Raw genomic sequence first — 17,250 nt, 5'->3', positions numbered from 1 at the left:
CAAAACTGAGAGAGATGCACAGAGACCCCCAGCTCCCACTGTGGAACTCCTCCAGCCTGGTGTTCCTCCATCCAGCATCCTCCAGACCTCACCCCAGGAGGGACCCACTACGCCAGCTGGCCTCCCAGGCAGGAGGCAGACATTTTCTGGTAAGCAAATAATGCCGGGTTTTGCTTTCTTTCCCCCAGTCCTTCCATTTTACCTCTTGGACAATCGTGAGCAGTTGTTTTTCTCGGCTGTTTAACCTCTCTCCAGCTCCCAGAGGATGTATGCTTAGCACCTGCAGAAGCTCATCTGGCTTTGATGTGTCTCAAATTCTACCCTCAGGCAGGTGACGGGTATTCAGGGAACTTGGACAATTAAGCAACAACAGAAGGAAAGGCTGGAGAGGAAGTTTAAAAATAAATAAATAAATAAAGGGGGGGGGGGGGTGGTAAGCAAACCTGAAGGAAGCCTCTCTTCCCCACCACACCCAAGGCAGAGCCCCAAGGTGGGCAGAACCTGTAATTACCACCAATGCCTCCTGCTCTAGTGCTTGGAGAGGAAGGTCCCAATCCAGGCACCCTGGACACAAACTCTGCTCCTGGCACAGGAGGGTGCTGCAGCCAGCCTGAACACAGGGAGCAGGGATCCCACCTCCGCAGCCAAGCTGGCACCCCCCCAGCACAACCCAAGAGAGAAATTTGTCTCCAGGAGGTCCTGGACACAAGCGGCTGGCAGAGGCAGCAGCACTCCCCAGCATACGGGTTGTGCCAAGCAGTCCTGGGCACAGGCTGCCACGGCTCCTGCCCTCCCAGCTACACTGGGACAGCCTCAGCACGGACCAGGGATGCAAAGCCAGTGGCAGCTCCCAGGCACCTCTAGCAGCCCAGTCCTTCCCAGCCTGACCCCTCTGTCCTGCAGAGCCCAGCCTGGCAGCAGGGTAGCCGGGCATGGAGCAGTGACACCACGACTGCCGCAAGCACGAGGCTCCGGTGTTCGCACTGCAGCATCAGGGGAACAAGACAGAGAGGCTCCTCATAGCTGGCAGCCATCCCTGATGGGTTTGCTGCTTCCCAGCATGGCCTCTGGACAGTAGGCAGGACCTTCCTTCTGGAAGAGAAGTCTAGACTTTCCAAGAGAAGGGGCTGCCAGTCTCAGTCACCACACGGATGAGACAAGCAATAGCAAAGACACCTGCCACCCCGGCCAGCCTCGCACCCCACACCAGCATCACCCCAACAGGGGCCAGCACAAGGGACCCACTTAGAGACGGCCCTGGCGCATGGGTCCCTGATCCGTACCGGGCACACTCACGTTTGGCCGGCCCTTCCCAGCCTGCCCCAACTTGGGGCATCCATCCAGGGCACTGGTACAGCCACAGCCACCAGTAGCCACTGGTGTGGGGGCTCCACCGCCAGTGCCTCCCGGGACAAGGCAGCACACACTGACTGCTCAGCACTGCATCCCCTGCAACAGCATCAGGGACAGCCACTGGGGCTGTCACTGGTGGCAGCGAAGGGGTGAGACGGCAATCCGCCTGGCATGGTCGCAGCATCTGCCACGTCTGAACATCTCCGTCTCCCCGGCAACCTGGGTACCAGTGCCTTCTTACTTGCAGCTTAGCAGTCTTGTACAGCAAAAGCCATGCTGAATCCGTAGCAGGATGACAGCAGCCCTCTCCTTTCCTTGCCCTCCTGCCTTTTCCATCCAAAATTTACCATTAAAACATAACCTTGTGGTGAGAACAAGCAGTAGCATGCCAGGGTCACAGAGAGTGCCAGCACTCCTGCTCATCCCACCAGCCACCACCACCATGGGGTTTACTGGGCACTGCTGGGCTTTTGGCTGGAGGGAAGTGGGACCCGTGCAGCAGCCACATGTGGAGTGACAGATGTGGTCTTAACGCTGGCTACCTTGAATGGCCTGGGCCATTATGTGCATGTGGGAGCAGGATGAGCATCCTCCAGGTGACACCAGTGGCAGGGAAACCCAGCCTCACCTTCCATCCAGCACATTTGGTGGCCTCAGAGGCTCCGAAAACTCCTCACCGCAGCACAAAGCTCCCACTGGTGCCCTGCCAGCTTCCCCATCACCAAGTGTTCTGCCTTCTTTACAGGTGGGGAAGGACACAAGCCAAGATCTGAGTCGCAGGGCAGCACACAGCTCCATGAAGAACTTGCCCTTTCCCAGAGGTCCCTGAGCAATGTCACAGTAGAGGAAATACCAGCTGTGCCGAGGAGCCTATCAGCAGGCTGAGATGCCGTATGCAGAGGCACGACAAGCCCCCAGTCCCCATGGAAGGGCCATTCCCTGAGGAGGCACCAAGAAGTCAGGCAAGCCCTGGCACCCCAGACCTGCACCCTGGATGGGGCTGAGCCTGGCAAGCTGCAACGAGGGGAGCAGACTGTGCCCCACAGGGCCTGTTAGCCTCCCACTCAGCAGCTCTGAGCACCTGCTCTTGTAGCTGCTGAAGATGGGAAGTGGCCCAAACACTGTTTAACCCCTTCAGCAACAGGGAAGAAAGCCAAGAAAGGAAAATTGAAAGCTTCCATCCCAGACTAAAGGAGAGAGCACAAGGGCGGTGGGGGAGCCAGGCTGGAAGAAGCCCAAAGAGGTGCCACTACCTGCACCCATCTGTTGGAAGATGACGCCCTGGAACATACACATGCCAGGGTTGGGTGCTCTCCCGGACATGGTCCAACCTCTGCATCCACCCTTAGGAGCAAGTCCTGCAGATCCCTGCCCTGCGCCTGCTCAGGCGCTGCCTACAGCTTCCCATCCCTTGGTTCCTGCTGTGTCGACAAAGCTGCTGAAACACCAGTCCCAAGGGGCAAGTCCTCCTCCACAGGGATCTGAGAACAGACAGCTCTTCCTTTCCACCCAGGCCTGATGGTATCACCAGCTTAGAAAGGCAGGAGCCCATCCCAGCCTTTCACACCCTCATCCAGGATCAGTGGTGAGGGTAGTACATCGCGTGGGAACAGCGCGCTCTGCCACGCGGAGTCCTGCTGAGGACTTGGGCGAGCACACGGCCATCGGAGCAGCGAAGCTGCATCTTCCAAGGAAAGCCCCATCTCCTGCTGCCCGAGCAGACAGCGCCACATGTCAAAGGTGGGGCAAGACCACAGCCCCAGCACAGCTTTCGGGCAGAGGGCTTGGAGATGGGTGGGTGTCCCAGCCCACCCCAGCTGTAACACAACACGGGGGAAGCCCAGCTCTTAACTGATATGATGCAGAAGAGGTTAAAAGCATCAGCCACAGTGAGCAGGGTGTCTGGCCAGAAGCCAGCCTTTCCCAAGCTGAGTTTAAGGGAACTGGCAACCCTCACCAGCCTTCAGGGTGCACATTGCCACATACCACAAACCTGTTTGCACAGTCCAGGCCAAAGCAGCTGGGATGGCACAGCACGGAGTAAGCTTCATTGACCAAGGCATGTCTTGCAGTGAGGATGGGCCCCAAATCAAGAGGAAAGTGCACCAGCAGCCCTAAGCCAGGGCGGGGGGAGCAGGCACAGCACTGCCACCGAGCCAGCACCTGCCCCGCAGCAGCGCTGTGCCAGGGGCTGGCAGCGCTGCCTGCCCAGCCAGAGTCCCACTGCTGAGCAGGGTGAAGGGCAGGGGGGAAAGAACAGCTTCACCCTCCTAACTACTCCATAAAACTGTCGGCGTTTCTCAGGCAGAAGGTGATCTGTGCAGCATCCTGGACCAATTCTTATAATGAGCTAATCCTGCCCAGGGGTGCTGGGGAGGCACCGCAGCAGCTGCTCTGTGCTCATCTGTGCCTTGCAGCCATTAGAAACCACCTGCAAGCAGAGTTATGGGGCTAAACCATCTCAGTGCTGCATCCAGACAGTGCAGAGGGCTCTACCTGGGGGACGGGGCTGCCCTGCTGCAAAGCTGGCTGTGCCCTGCTGGCCCCTGCACGTGTTTTTGGATGGGAAAGAGCTGCCCAGGAGGTGCTGTGGCCAAACAGAGCAGTCTGTCTGGTAGGGACCAGGCTCTCCAGGGAGACACCGGCACCACCAGCACTGCAGCCACCTCTCCCCTCCTACGCCAAGCTTCAGGCAGCCATGGCACCAGAGTGGAGCCTGGGGCTGGGCTGGTGAAGCAGATGGAGGGAGACTGAACCAAAGGCTGTTATGGCAACAGCCATAACTTTTGAACCCTCTTTGAACCCAGCTCAGGTAGCTGCAGATATGCCCTGTGGCTGACCACTGCAGAGCACCAGCAAGGCACCTCAGACACACACCAGAAGCAGGCAGGGGTGTTGCAAACCATGTGGACCACCCATCACCGAGGAACGCTCTTCCTCCACCGGTGACAATGAAGAGCAGCTCCTGTCCCTACTCCAGGTCACCTGCTGTCTCTGCAGCAATCTCCGCTTGCAGACAAGAAGGTAGAGACCATGGGTTCAGCCGTCTCGCACCGGGATGTAGCAGCCAGGGGGGATCAGTTACCTTACATGCAAGAAGAACACAGGACCAAATGCCGTGGTAACCACAAGGCCAGGCTGTAAGCAGCGTGCTGGAAGAGGAGAGGAGCTTGAGTAGGTGAAGAGCACCTAGAGTAAGAGCAGCCACTGCTAGCAGCCCAGCACGGGCACCTCCCATCTTCTCCTTCCAAAGGAAGGCCCAGGCTGTCTGCCTACAGTCATCATCCTCTGATCCACAGCCCCAGAGCCCTGTTTGGGGTGTAAAGCAATGGCTATGACATGCCATTTTCCCCAAGGTAATGGTCACATCTGGTGCACCACTAACAAGGAAGATGGATTAGTTCAATTGGAAGGGATCTACAACCACAATTTAACTGATGACCGTCTCTTTCGAGCAAGCTCCCAAGGAGACAGTCCTTCCCCTTCACCCCTGCCTACCAAACCCAGCAGCAAGCCCGTCATGGCATCCAGGAGGTAGGGTATTATACCAGCTGTGAGGGAGCTGTAGAAATACAAAGAAATGAGAAACTCAGCACCAGCACAACCACTGTACCATGACCGGAATGTCACCAACCCTTCCAGAAGCCAGGGGACACCTCCCTCGGCACAAAGCAGCAGCTGGCCCAGCTCTGCTGGCAAGGCTTTGCTTGCCGGGACTTGCCAGGGAGCTGGGACCCACAGGAGACCGGCACGCTGCTGGGAGAGCCTGCCCCGCATGCACAGCCACGGAGCAGTTCTGCTGTGCAAGTGCTTCCCCAAGTCCCCAGCACTGGCTCACAAGACACAACTGAAAGAGGGAAACATGAAACCGAAGACCCCCAGACCTGGACCACCGTCCCCCAGCAGAAGTGAAGGGTTGGCTGGGTACCAGGAGTGGTGGAGGTGGTGTTGTGTGTTGCATTCCCCATGTCACCCCAGCACGGGGAACCCCGACAGGGACTTATACCCCCATGCAGGGGCTGAGCTTCCTGCCCAGGAGCCAAACGCTCCCACGCTGGCGGTGGCTGGTGCCCACTCTCCCAAGCAGCCCCCCTCGCGCGGAGCCCCACTGCAGAAGCCCACAGGCATCCCGCCCCATGCTGGAGGCAAACTGAGGCGTGTGGCGATGCAGGATCACATGCCCTCCACCACTGAAGCTGAGCCTGCACCTCTGCCTCCACCAATTCCAAAACTGGCCTTCACCGCCCAAACGCTTCAGCATACAGAGGCGGGACAAGAAGCCCTGTCGTCCTCCTTGCTTTCCCTACAGGCACACCCCCCCCAAACACAGGCAGAGCTGGAATCGTGCCAGACCCACAAAGAGCTTTCCTGGAGGGATGGTCTTGTAGCACTGCTGGTGAGAAAGCACTCATAAAAAGCAACAAGCTGCCCCATTCAGGGCCAGAGACACCTCTAGCCCTGAGGAGCACATCACGGCAGCCCATCGCAGCCCTCGGCAAGGACGTGGATCCCCTGCCCGCACCCAGGGTGCTGCCTGCCTCTGCACCCTTTGCCTCGCGTGCGCAGGAGCCGAGCCCCAGCAGGCAGCGGGGTTCCATGGATGCAGCGAGCCTTGCCGTGCATGAGCCGCATGTTCCTGTCACCCAGGGAAGAGCCAGGACAGCAGCCATGAAGCTCCTTGCCCCCAGTTTTCAGACGACAACATCTTCCTCCCACCTTGGAGCCAGAGCGAGGGCAGAGCCCCTGCGTGGCTCCCCGCCCAGGCTCACCTTGCAGGTCAGGGAGCAAACGCAGAAGTGAGACCTTGTCCTCCCATCTATCCCCAGCCCCCCCAGTCCGCAGGATGCATGGAAGCAGCTCACATCTGGTTTCACATGGATGAGACTGTGCAAATGTACCATGCACTGGGGTCCTGGGGTGAAGCAGCCCACCCAGATGGAGGGGCCCCAGGGGTCTCCAAGAAAGTCTGGACCACATGCTTTTTCAGGCATCCCAGCAATTTAATTCTGCAGTTCGGACCTATCGCTCTCCTCTCCCACCCCTGGCCCCCAGCTGCCCGGCGGTGGCAGCCTCCCCAGGATGCCCCTCAGGCCAGCCGTGCCCAGCCCCCGTGAGCTGGGGACCTGCACCCGGGCTTGGATCCACACCCGACGGAACACAGCGGCTGGTCTGCAAACATGCCATCTGCCTCCGACCCTCCACACAAAAGAGAGCCTGGAAACTCAGCACTAGAGAGTGACATCCTAAAGTCGGTCTGTCAGCAGGCAAAGACCAGGGAAAAAATGCCAACATGTGAAGAAAGCCAGAACAAGCCCAAGCCCAGCAGTTTTGTGCTTTGGTGGTAGCAGGCCAGATTTTCAGTTCTGCCGGGGGTTTCTGGCAGACGAACCTCCCTGCAGCACTGGCTCCATGCTGAGCCACCCCTTCTACGCTACAAAAGCCACTCAGCCTCATGTGGGATCTGGAAAGGACAAAAAAAGCTTTCAGGATAAACTCACGCTGCTTCCGGGGTCTGCTCTCAGCGCTCTGCTCAGGCACGACTCAGAACCTGCAAAGGAGAAATCAGATTTGGTTAAAAAGAAAATAAACCCTTCCCAGAGATGATGGCAAGTGCATGGAAGGATGTTAGCCAGACACTTCATCACAAGATGGTGCCTGCGCGGCTCGAGCGCTGCGTTTAGACTCCATACAAATCTGCTTGCTGGAGAATGTAAGCTCCAGCTTACGTTAGATGCCACTTTACTCTCAAAAAGACTGATGTGAAAACAGCACCTTCTCATGCAGTCAGTCTACCCGCTGTGTGCGTTGTGAGCCAGCTCTGCTCATTTGAGTGATAAAAGCAAATATTTACTAGAGGCAGTGCCGCAGAACCAACACACCTCCGAGAAGTGAAATAGAGATACCCTCCTGGCACTGCCCAAGTTCTCCTTTCAGGGCCGTCTGTGCCACCCCATTGTCACCTGTCCTTCTGGCTCACCGGCACGGCCCCTGCGGTAACGCCAAGGGCGGCATCTGGTCAGCAGGGCTTTTACCCCAGGTAACGATGCAGGTCAGTGATGCAGGACCCACGGGAGCCAGCCCCACTCCCTCATCCATGGAGCAGCCAGCAGCTCTGCCACACCAGCAGTAAAATCAGCACTTTTAACAGCAGCAGCCTCAATCCTGCCACAGCATTTTCAGAGACACTTTTACGAAAATCTAATGGAGGGGGGGAAACTGCCCGGCAGACACTACTACAGTTACATGAAGGAGCCAGCACAACCTCACGGCACAGCGAGGCTACCTTCTGCTTGTCCAAGGGTCAGTTTTCAGACATACCTTCAACAGGCAAGGGCCATCCTCCCATAAGCACAGCAGCAGAGCAGGTGGGATGACCCTCCTATGCAAAGCACCCACCCCTCCCATGGATTCAGCAAAAAACCCTTTCACCCTGCAGGCAAACACCAGCTGTGTGCAGCCCGACACGGCTTACCCCGAGCGACACTGACCCACAGCACTCTCCCAAGGGCTCACCCAGGACACAAACGCTGCTCCACTTTCCGTTTGGACAGAGTCCCCAGGCAGCACAGCAACACGCAGCAACGGACCCGCGGCTGGGCAGCTACCACGCGGGGCTCCAGCCGTTCCCTCCGGGACAAGGACAGGACCCACTGCCGCCCCCCTGGCAGAAAAACCTGATGCAATAAGGCCGGGAACGTCGGCACCTCCAAGGAAACAAAATCACCTTTGAGCAGGGAGAAACTGCACCCCAAACGGTTTGCATGAGAGGTAGGGGAAAGGAGGGAATGACAGCCACCACCTGCGCAGGGTCCTGTCCTCCTCTCTGCTGCTGTCACACAAGGAGAAGCACAAACAGGGTGTCACCAGGCTGCTTCTGGGCACGCTCTCACACACCCCTGCCCGTCAGGGACAGGTTTCTTTGCAGCGACCATGTACGCTGGTTTTACTCCCTCAGCTGTCTGTCTCACGGTGTGGGGAGCAGGGCCGTGATGCAACACGGGGCACCCCTGTACCTGGCCAGCCAGCACTGGCCGCACCCACAGCCCCATGTCCCCCCCCACACACACACCACGGGGCCACTGTCACAGGGCCTGAATACCCCACACCAGTGCCCAGCACAGGAGCTGACCGTGCGCCCTGGTGCACAGCTCACTGCTCTCCCAGACCTGGAAATGGCATTTCCCCAACCTGCCTGCAATTACGCACAGAGCCTGCACTGCCCACGGACCAAGGGATGCCGCTGGCACGTGGAGGCTACTGTCCCATGCCACTATCTACATGCCCACACCCACAAGAGACCTCTCCCCTTCACTTGCCTCCTCTCCTCATGCAGATGCCACTGCCCAGAGGCTAATGAGCCAAAGGAGAGAAAAACCCACCAGGAGAACTCTGCCCTCTCCCAGTGGCAGAACATGCGGGTGCCCCAACAGGCCAAGCTGATCTGGGGAACAGACACCAGTATCAGCAGCCCCTGCTCCCACCTGCAGACCATCACACAAAGCTGCGGGGACCTGTGGGGCACTCTCCCCTCTTTGGCATAGCCTCTGTGGCCTTGCTCCTATTCTACCAAGCCCAGCGATTTCTGCCTTGTGCTGTTCCTGGGTTCATACACTCTGCTTTCTCCCATCCCAGCTCAAGGATGCGTCAAGAGATGCTCAGCAGAGATGGTCAGGCAGACACGCAACCAGGGACAAGAGCAACCGGCTTTCAACAGACCCAGAAGAAGGGGTACTGTGGCCACACTGTATTCCTCCTGCAAGGGAGGACGGAGGATGCAGTCACCAAAGGCAGGGCAGCAGAGCGCTCCCCGACCTGCCTGTGTTAACACTGCCAAACAAAGCCCCTGTGCTCTCCACCAGACACCAGCTCTGCCTCCTTCCCATCTTCTGCTGCATGAAGCAGCATTCGCTGGGGCTGGCTGCACCACAGCAGGCTCTGAGCTATAGACATTTTGAGATCTGAGCTACTGCATCAATTATTTTCATATTAATGAAGTGTTCTGAGAATACAGGCAGAGGGAGCAAGACCCTCCCCCAACCCTGCTCACTTCTGCCTACAAACAAGCAGCTCCCCGTAACACTCCTGCAAGCAAAAATCCATGCTAGATTGCATCGTGATCACCTGCTGTGCAGCTCTCCCCGGCACCAGGCCAGTGTATCTCAGCCACAGACACTGCCCCAGGCTTGAAAGCATCCCCCAGTGACCCACATTGTCACAACGTCATCATCACAGCCATCCAGCCTGACCCTGATGGGGTGAGTGCAAATGCTGGCTGTGGAAGCAGGCGCTGGGACACCAACAGCATCCAGATGAAGACTGTGGTCCGTGCAAGGGGCAGATCCTGCTCAGCACCACTGGCAGGCTCAACCGCTGGCTGGGGTTAGGAGGGAGGCCAAATCTGAGCCAGCACGTTGCAAAAAATGCTGATGGGTACACCAAAGGGCAAGGAAGGGGACAAGGATTCATGCTGCCCTCTTCACACATCTGCCGGGAGCAGGCATGTAAGCAGGGCAGGGCAGCACGGCAGCCCCAGGGCAGCTCTGCCAAGCACGACTGGAGTGAGGTCCCGCTGTGCTGGGATCACATCAGCGTTGGAGAGCTGGGAAGGCTGGGCCCAGCCAGGCTCTGCAGGAGGTGACCATGGACCACAACCCTGCGGGCCTTTGGGCTGCCCTGCCCACCCACGCCGGGGGCTGCTGGGCTCCAAGGCTCTTGCAGCAGCACAGAGGCAGCCAGGTGGGCTCACAGCAACGGTGGAAGTTGCACGGACAGCTGCGTTTCCTCTACGTCTTGCAGTAGTTCCAACGGTCACCCTAAAGCCAGCTGCATTTCTTAGAGATGTACCACACATGAGGCCAAGGTGACAACATGGATTTACTCATGCCATACTACCAGAAAGCATTTTTTGGTTCCCTGAAGAAGAGCCTCAGTGAATTTGCAGAAGTAACGGCCCCTGCCTCACGTAGGCATGCACACACCCAGAGCGAGATCAGAGCTCAGAGGAGGGGTTTCTGTTGCTCTCGCCAGGTCACCCTGCAGGACCTTCATCTGTCAGGACTTGCAGTACATCTCCTAAAAGGCAACACTGCTGAAAATTCAGGCTGGAAGCTTTCCACCCCAACGTCCACCACCAACGTCGGGTTTATACTCTTGCAACAAATTGCACCTTCCCACCGAGAGCAGCAGACCCAGCTGTACAACCACCCCTTAGCCCTCAGCTGCTCTCCCACTTGGAGACCTCTGCCACATCCCTCTCATCACCAGCAAAACAGAGACCCAAAGCTTTGTCAGGTGCCACACTATCCCATGCTCAACGGGAGCTACTGCCAGCAGAAACACTGCCAGATCAATAGTGCACCTAATTAGGGCATTTAATTGCTTCTCTTATACACAGGGGTACTGCTTCCCCAATAGGATCATTAAGAAAAACCTGCAGGATCCCTCCCGGCACCGAAGCCCCTCACGCGTGGCTGGTCCCATGTGGATGGGCAGGTGGAGGATGCAAAGGGCTGGTCCGCACCCCCTCCCGCCCTGCAGCCCACCAGGGTCTGCACCTGCCTGCCTCTGGCCTGGCCAGGGTGGCTTTTGGCTGGCACTCACCCCAGCAAGTACAATTAGCTGATTACAAAGGGGAATGTGTCATTTAAAACGCACAATCAAATTTCCGGGCCCTTCTGCCCATAGCAAAATGTCTCGTGAAATGGCTCATTCTGTTCTCCCATAGAAACACGTTTCCTTTCAAAAGCCTGATATGAAAAGGGGGGGGGGGGGGGGGGGGGGGGGGGGGAAGAAAAGGCAAAGCTAAAAACATCTTCTGAAAGATACCACGACAACAACAGATTTGCAGGAAAATGAGGTGGGAAAGGGGCTGTGAATGCGTTAAGATCCTGTTTAATTTCTCCCCAGCCACCTAAAAAATCCACCGAAGGCAGAAACGATACCTCAACATTTCCTTTGTGCAGGAGATGACTCCACCCTGTGTTTTCCTCTCCATCTGATACTGGGGGAAGGATACCAGCACACGTCTCGGCTCCGCTGCGTGGCAGCGAGCGGGGCCGGCAGTGGGTTAGTAGAAGCAGAGGGAGGAAGGAGCCGGTGGGTGGAACCTGGCAGCAGGGCTGGGCTGTGAATCCTCATTCAGCATCACCTCAAACACAGGATGGTTTTACGTTCACGCAGCACCTAGCCCTGGTTTCCACCCCATCATCAGGACCTTGCAGAGGAGCGTCGGTCTTTGTGACTGAGAAGGGGTCAGGGACAGCAAAGCCCAGTGAGATGCCTGCAGGGTCCACTAATAGCTGGTGGGCAGCGGGCTGGTTTCTGAAAGGGGGGTGGCGCAGATACTGAACTGCCACAACGTTTCATCACCGCAAAGAGGCCAAGTGCCTGAGTAAAACTGCTGACAGGCTGGCAACTGCAGATCTGCAGCTTCAGCCTCATTTGCCTCGTGTTTTCAGCACAATAGGGTCAGCCCGGTCTCCCCTCTCTGGGCTGTGATCACACCGGACACGCGATGCTGCTCACCCTGACCCGGCTGCTGCCCGACACACCGCTCCTGCGCCGGGCACCCCCAGCCTGGGCACCCTGGGCATTGCTAAGCCCCCGGGGAGCCCCTATTGCCCTCTGGAGGGCAAAAGACAGACCAGCAGCAGAAGATTGAAAGAAATTCCTCTTCCAGCACTACCATCCAGGTTTTAAGGCTCTGTCTGCTACTCCCATCCTCCCAGACAGCAAACCTGTGAGTGTGCGTGAGCATGCACGTGGGCATGCACACACTATAGGCAGGGCGCTAATTCTCAGCATCAGTTCAGAGCACCCTCAGCTGTGTACTAAGACAAGCAGACATGAAGTATTTGTACCAAATCACCCATCTAGGGCTCTAGAATGACTGCACCTTTCCACACAGTCCCACAGCTCCCTGTCTGGCACAAGGAAAGCAAACCTTGGCTTCTGTCCCAGTTGTACAAAAGCTCAGCCCAGCAGCTCTTGGTACAGCTGCCTCCGCGCACCCCCAGACAGTTCACCCCCTTGGAGCAAGGCAGGGCGGAGGGAGCAACTATCATCCAAGACAAGGGGGGGGGACGGACATCCATGGGGCCTGGGCCCAACACCCCGCTCCGCACCAGGGTACGCTGTGCCAACGGGAGAGCTGCTGCAGAAAGCAGCCAGGGCTTCCACGGTGGAAGATGTGGTTCCCAGATCTCCTTCTCTCCCCTTTAAGGCACACTTAGGTCCTGGACAACATACAAGCTTCTGCCCCAGGACTGGGAGGAGAGGAAAGATGGATCTGCAACTACAAGGCAATACTGCAACATGTCCTCACCAAAGGCAGTCTCCTCCCACCACGCTTCCCATCTCCTGTAATCCAGACAAGGTGATGTGCATGAGAAAGACTGGTCCACTCAGCAAGCTACCTCGCTGGCAGTGGTGAGGCTCAACTTTATAGACCCAAATGGCACAGGGCAAGTGCCGGAAAGGAGCTGCCAAAGGAGACTGTCCTACAGCTCCCACAAACACATACGAACCCTTCCAGGCTCAAGCCAACAATGAGCACGGGTCCAGGCTCAAACCCCAGCATCCCCATGCAGGAGGAGACAGCCAGGGCCAGCCCCTCCGCTCAGCACCACAGAACCGCACAGGTCTCCCCGTGCCATTGCCCCAGTGGTGACAAATCCAAACCTGCTGACTCAGAGCCACCCGACTGCTCAAATGAGAACAATAAGCCACGCAGTCATCACTGTCACAGCCTCAATGCAAGCACATTTTTCGGTGCCATAGGAGTCCTGTATTTGTAGCTGTACAAGTCTTTCTGCACAGGAGCTTCCAGCAACCAGGGACTCAGGAACCTCTGCCGTTTTGTGTTTCTTCTTTTGTATCTATGCTTAAAATGGAGCTTCATACTCAGCTCAGACCTCCAAGTGACAGGCACCACATGAAAGTCTACTATATAGCTAAACACAGGCCTTACAGACGCCCACGCTGATCTGCTGCAAAGCTTAAGCCCATACTCAGCCCATCTCCTCGCACACACTTGCTTCCCCACCAGTATCCCAGCTGTCACTCAGGCACCATAGTGCTGTGCCCAAGGCAGCAGGGAAATATCCCCGATCCATGGCCAAATAAAATTAAGGCAAAGGACACTCAAGTGATGTCTGTGAGACTGGGCAGGAAACTCAGAGCAAGCCCAGGAACAGCCAAGCCCACCCCCTGCCCTTTAACCAACAAGCCATTCTCTGCGACTTCCTAATTTAGAAACATCATTAGCTATGGGCAAGATTTCTTTTTTCAGAGACAAAATTAATCAGGCTTCTGACCGGTCTGTCTGTCTGTCTCCGCAAACCCCCTCTAGTAATGCAGAAGTCATCAGCAGTGCTAAAGCAAGGAGGAACGCAGGCAACACAGAGTGACGCTGAAGTTATACATGGAACGAGGGCTTGGTGCTGCCAGCAGAAAGCGTGAAAGGCTGTTGTGTAAATCAGTGAGAGATCCAGCTCCTCACCGGGACCAAGGTCATCACCCAGAGTTTAACAGGGAGCTCAACTACCTGGGGGAAGAAAACTGATTTTTAATATTTTCCCCATTCTACACTGCAGTGACTTCTTCAGCTGACCCAGCCACCCCTCCTGGCCACCCATAAATGACATACCAGAAGACACTTACCCTGGAAGGTTGTTGTGGTGGTGGCAACCACGGCAGCAGCCCAGGCAAGGGGGCGCAGCAAGCTCTGAGCCTGCACTGGACAGGAAAAGTACCAAAACCTTCACCCCCCCATGCCAGGAACACAGGCTCTCTTCTGCCCTCATGCTTTTTGACCAGAAATATAACACTGGACTTCAAAACCCTTTTTTAGAAGCATCCTCCAAAACAAAACATGTCCTCTGAGAGTTTTGGAAAATGCTGATTTCTCAAAATATTGGTAAAAATAAAAATTCTGGACAACTACAACATCAACAAGCAACCAAAACAGCAAGGGAAGAACACATCACCTGCAGCCAAAGCCAGACCACCGTCAACACAAACGCCCAGGCTCTGCAGCTGACCCAGAGCTGCATCACACCCTCCGAGACAGCCCACACCCCTGTGACCCAGCCCAGGGCTCTGCTCCTTGCAGGGCTCTGCTCCTTGCAGGGATGTCTGGTTTAATGACTGCATTGCCATCTGAAGTTGCAGCTAAAGCAATCAACACGGCACAAGGACGGTGCAGAGGAGGCACCTCACACCCTGTGAGGGACGTGTACACCAAGGGTCTTTGACACCAATCGTGGAGGTTACCCCTGCACAAGGAGGGAACGCTCTGGGAGGAAGAGGGTGGTTGAGGACCTGCCACACACAACAACAGCCAGGGTCCACTACAGCTTCCAGAACATGCCCAGCACCCAGCAGAAACCAGGGTCCTCATCAAGAGCACCCCAGGGAGACTCAGCTCCGAGCACCCTGGGGAGGCCTCCATGGGCAGGCTCCATGCCTACCAAACCAGATTCTTAAAATAATGTAATTAAAGAGTAATTCCCTTCTTGCCAGGATCATCACCCAAATCCAGCCTTCCCTCAGCTTAAAACTTGCTTGACAGCAACAAGGGCACGCAGTTGAAGGCCACTAGAGCAGCTCTCCAGCCCGCGCAGCCACAGCCAAAGGGGTTGGACACATGCAGAGCCCTCCAGCAGGGCGCAAAGGACGCAGAGATCCGCAAGGCAGCCCCAAGGAGCAGACCTTGGTAACAATGTGCTTCCCACATCTCCACTTGTTTGGAAGCAAAAATCGCTTTGGACAAGTCTAGCATGAGAAAGCTGGAGGGAAAGTGACAGTCCGGTGCGGAAGGAGACTGATGCATGGGCTGGTCTCTCTAGGGATGCTGGAGAAGCCACACCTCATCCACAGCAGTGGAGAGGGGGCTGATCAGGAGTCACCTCACACCATCTACAGCTGAAGCAAATACAGCTTCTCCATCGTCTGCTCCTGCAACGCATCGTGAATACTCGACCGCACATACCTCGACCATTGTTTGTCCACTGAAGGGTCCCCCACCATAAAGCGCTGAAGGCTGGGCATGCCGGAGGGAAACAATACCGCCGCGGGAACAGCAGGAGAAACCGTGTTTTATATGGAAACCACTGAGAGAGAAAAGGGCCGGGCAGGTCCTCTAGTACAATCTCCCGGGTAACCAGCCTATGGAGAAAATGCTGAGCTCAAGGATACCTCCGGAGCCCACCTCCTGCCATATGACGATACTCCAAAAATAATCACAGAAATATGCGCGGACCCTTTCCAAGTTGCTCCTGGCTCTCCGCTCATTCCCCTCTAATGTAAACCGTCTCCCTGCAATCACAGCCCGGCAGCCAAATGCCATTACGGCAACCCGCAGCTCGGGGCTAGGGGTCCCCGCGGCCGGCTCGCCCCGCGGCAGGGACCCGGCTCGCGCTAACGCCCCCCCGCGCTCCGCGCTGCGGGTGGGAGGCGCCGTGCCCTGCCCCCCCGCGCCGGCCGGACCCCCGTGGGGAGCCGCGCCCCGAGCCAGCATCCCGCCCCCCCGGCCGGCAGGACGCGATGCGGCTGGCGCCCCCCCTCCTGCCAGCGGCCGAGGAGAGGAGGCCCGACCGGGAAAAAGCTTTCCCAGCGGCAGGGCTGCGCCTGCCTGGACCCCTGCCTGGACCCCTGCCTGCGAGCCCTGCCTGGCACCCCTGCCCGCCTCCCCCCGCGGGCAGCGGCCACGGGGCTGCCGGCGCTACCCACCCTCGCGCCCCCCATCCCCGGCCCGCCCGGGCGCTCACCTTGGCTCAGCCCGCTCCGCCGCCGCGGCCGCCTCCCGGGCGCGGCCCCACGCCGCAGCGGCCGCCGCCCGCCCTGCCGCCCCTGCCGCCTGCCCGCCGTGCGGCGGGAGCACAGCGCAGCGCGGGGCGGGGCGGAGCGGCCGCGGCTCTGCGGAGGGGGCGCCGCCCCCCCCGGCTCCGCAGCGCCCCGCCCAGCTCCGCCCCGCCCCCCGGCCCGGCCCGGCCCCGCCCCGCCCCGCCCCGCCCCGTGGGAGCTGCCCCCGGCCGCGCGGTGGGGTGCGGGGACCCCCGCGCCGTCGGGCGCTGCGGGGCGGGGGGGCGCTGCGGGGCGGGGGGCGGCGGGGCGGCTCTGGCGGCGGAGGAGTTGCTGCCGCTGCTTCCACGCGTGTCCGGGTGCCCCACCCCCCACCCCACCCCACGGGCAGTGTCCCGCGGGGGCACCCGTGATCCCCCTTTTACACTACCCGGCTCAGCTCGGACGGCTGCGCCAGCCGCTCCCCCCTCCTTCCGCAGGGAAGGAGCTTTGCCTCAGTGGGACTCACCAGCAACGTTTTGCAGCCCCCCAGGGGGGGGGTCGCCCCTTTCCTGGAGCGTCCGGGGTGGGCTGCCCACCCAGTGCCCACCCAGTGTCCACGGCCACAGTGCTGTGTGTGGTGCTTGCATGGGGCACCCCCAAGCCAGTTCCCCAAGACCCCCGCAGCACCAAGAGACCCCACTTGTGTATTGTGGGTGTCTCAAGGCAATCCACCCCTCCCAGGGGGTGCAGGTGAAAAGGGGGGCAGCTGGCATGCACCCACAGGGCGCATGGGTGCTGGGTGCGCAGCACAGGTGCCCTGGGTGCGTGGATGCATAGGATGGATGCACTGGCCACTACGGCCCTAGGTGAAACCTTCAGTGAAGTCAGATTGATGCTCATAAACGGGCAATGGGGCTGGAGGAGCGCTGCACACTCATCCCCCTTCGCCTCGCGGATGCTGAGGGGCAAGGGACAGCGGGGATGGCACGCACGGGTTAGCGCTGGGGCTGGTTCCCTTGTTCCCACAGCCCCCCGGCTGGTACCCGAAGCCCACTGGTACGTGCTGCACCATGCGGAGGGCTCTGAGCAGAGCAGTGTGTCACGGCCCTGCAC

The 17,250-nt window shown here is 58.4% G+C and overlaps 1 protein-coding gene across 9 annotated transcripts in view; it reads right to left on the bottom strand.

Annotated features, from left to right (window-relative positions):
- Positions 1-16,236, bottom strand: part of EPB41L1 (erythrocyte membrane protein band 4.1 like 1) — a 62,965-nt gene extending 46,729 nt beyond the window's left edge. For 2 of the 9 annotated variants that reach the window (XM_040608341.1, XM_040608340.1), the window contains exons 1-2: positions 16,122-16,236; positions 6,852-6,901 (exon numbers count right to left, since the gene is read on the bottom strand). The gene's annotated coding sequence lies outside the window, so the exon portion shown is untranslated. Of the gene's footprint in view, positions 1-6,851; positions 6,902-15,343; positions 15,520-16,121 lie in introns of all 9 variants that reach the window. The other 7 variants (XM_040608343.1, XM_040608345.1, XM_040608337.1 and 4 more) reach the window with 6 other exon arrangements.
- Positions 16,237-17,250: the final 1,014 nt, after the last annotated feature.

The sequence above is a fragment of the Falco naumanni genome, chromosome 10 (genome assembly GCF_017639655.2).
Source record: "Falco naumanni isolate bFalNau1 chromosome 10, bFalNau1.pat, whole genome shotgun sequence".
Lineage (NCBI taxonomy): Eukaryota > Metazoa > Chordata > Aves > Falconiformes > Falconidae > Falco > Falco naumanni.
The sequence above is the reverse complement of the archived record's forward strand: the minus strand, read 5'-3'. Positions and strand labels throughout refer to the sequence as shown.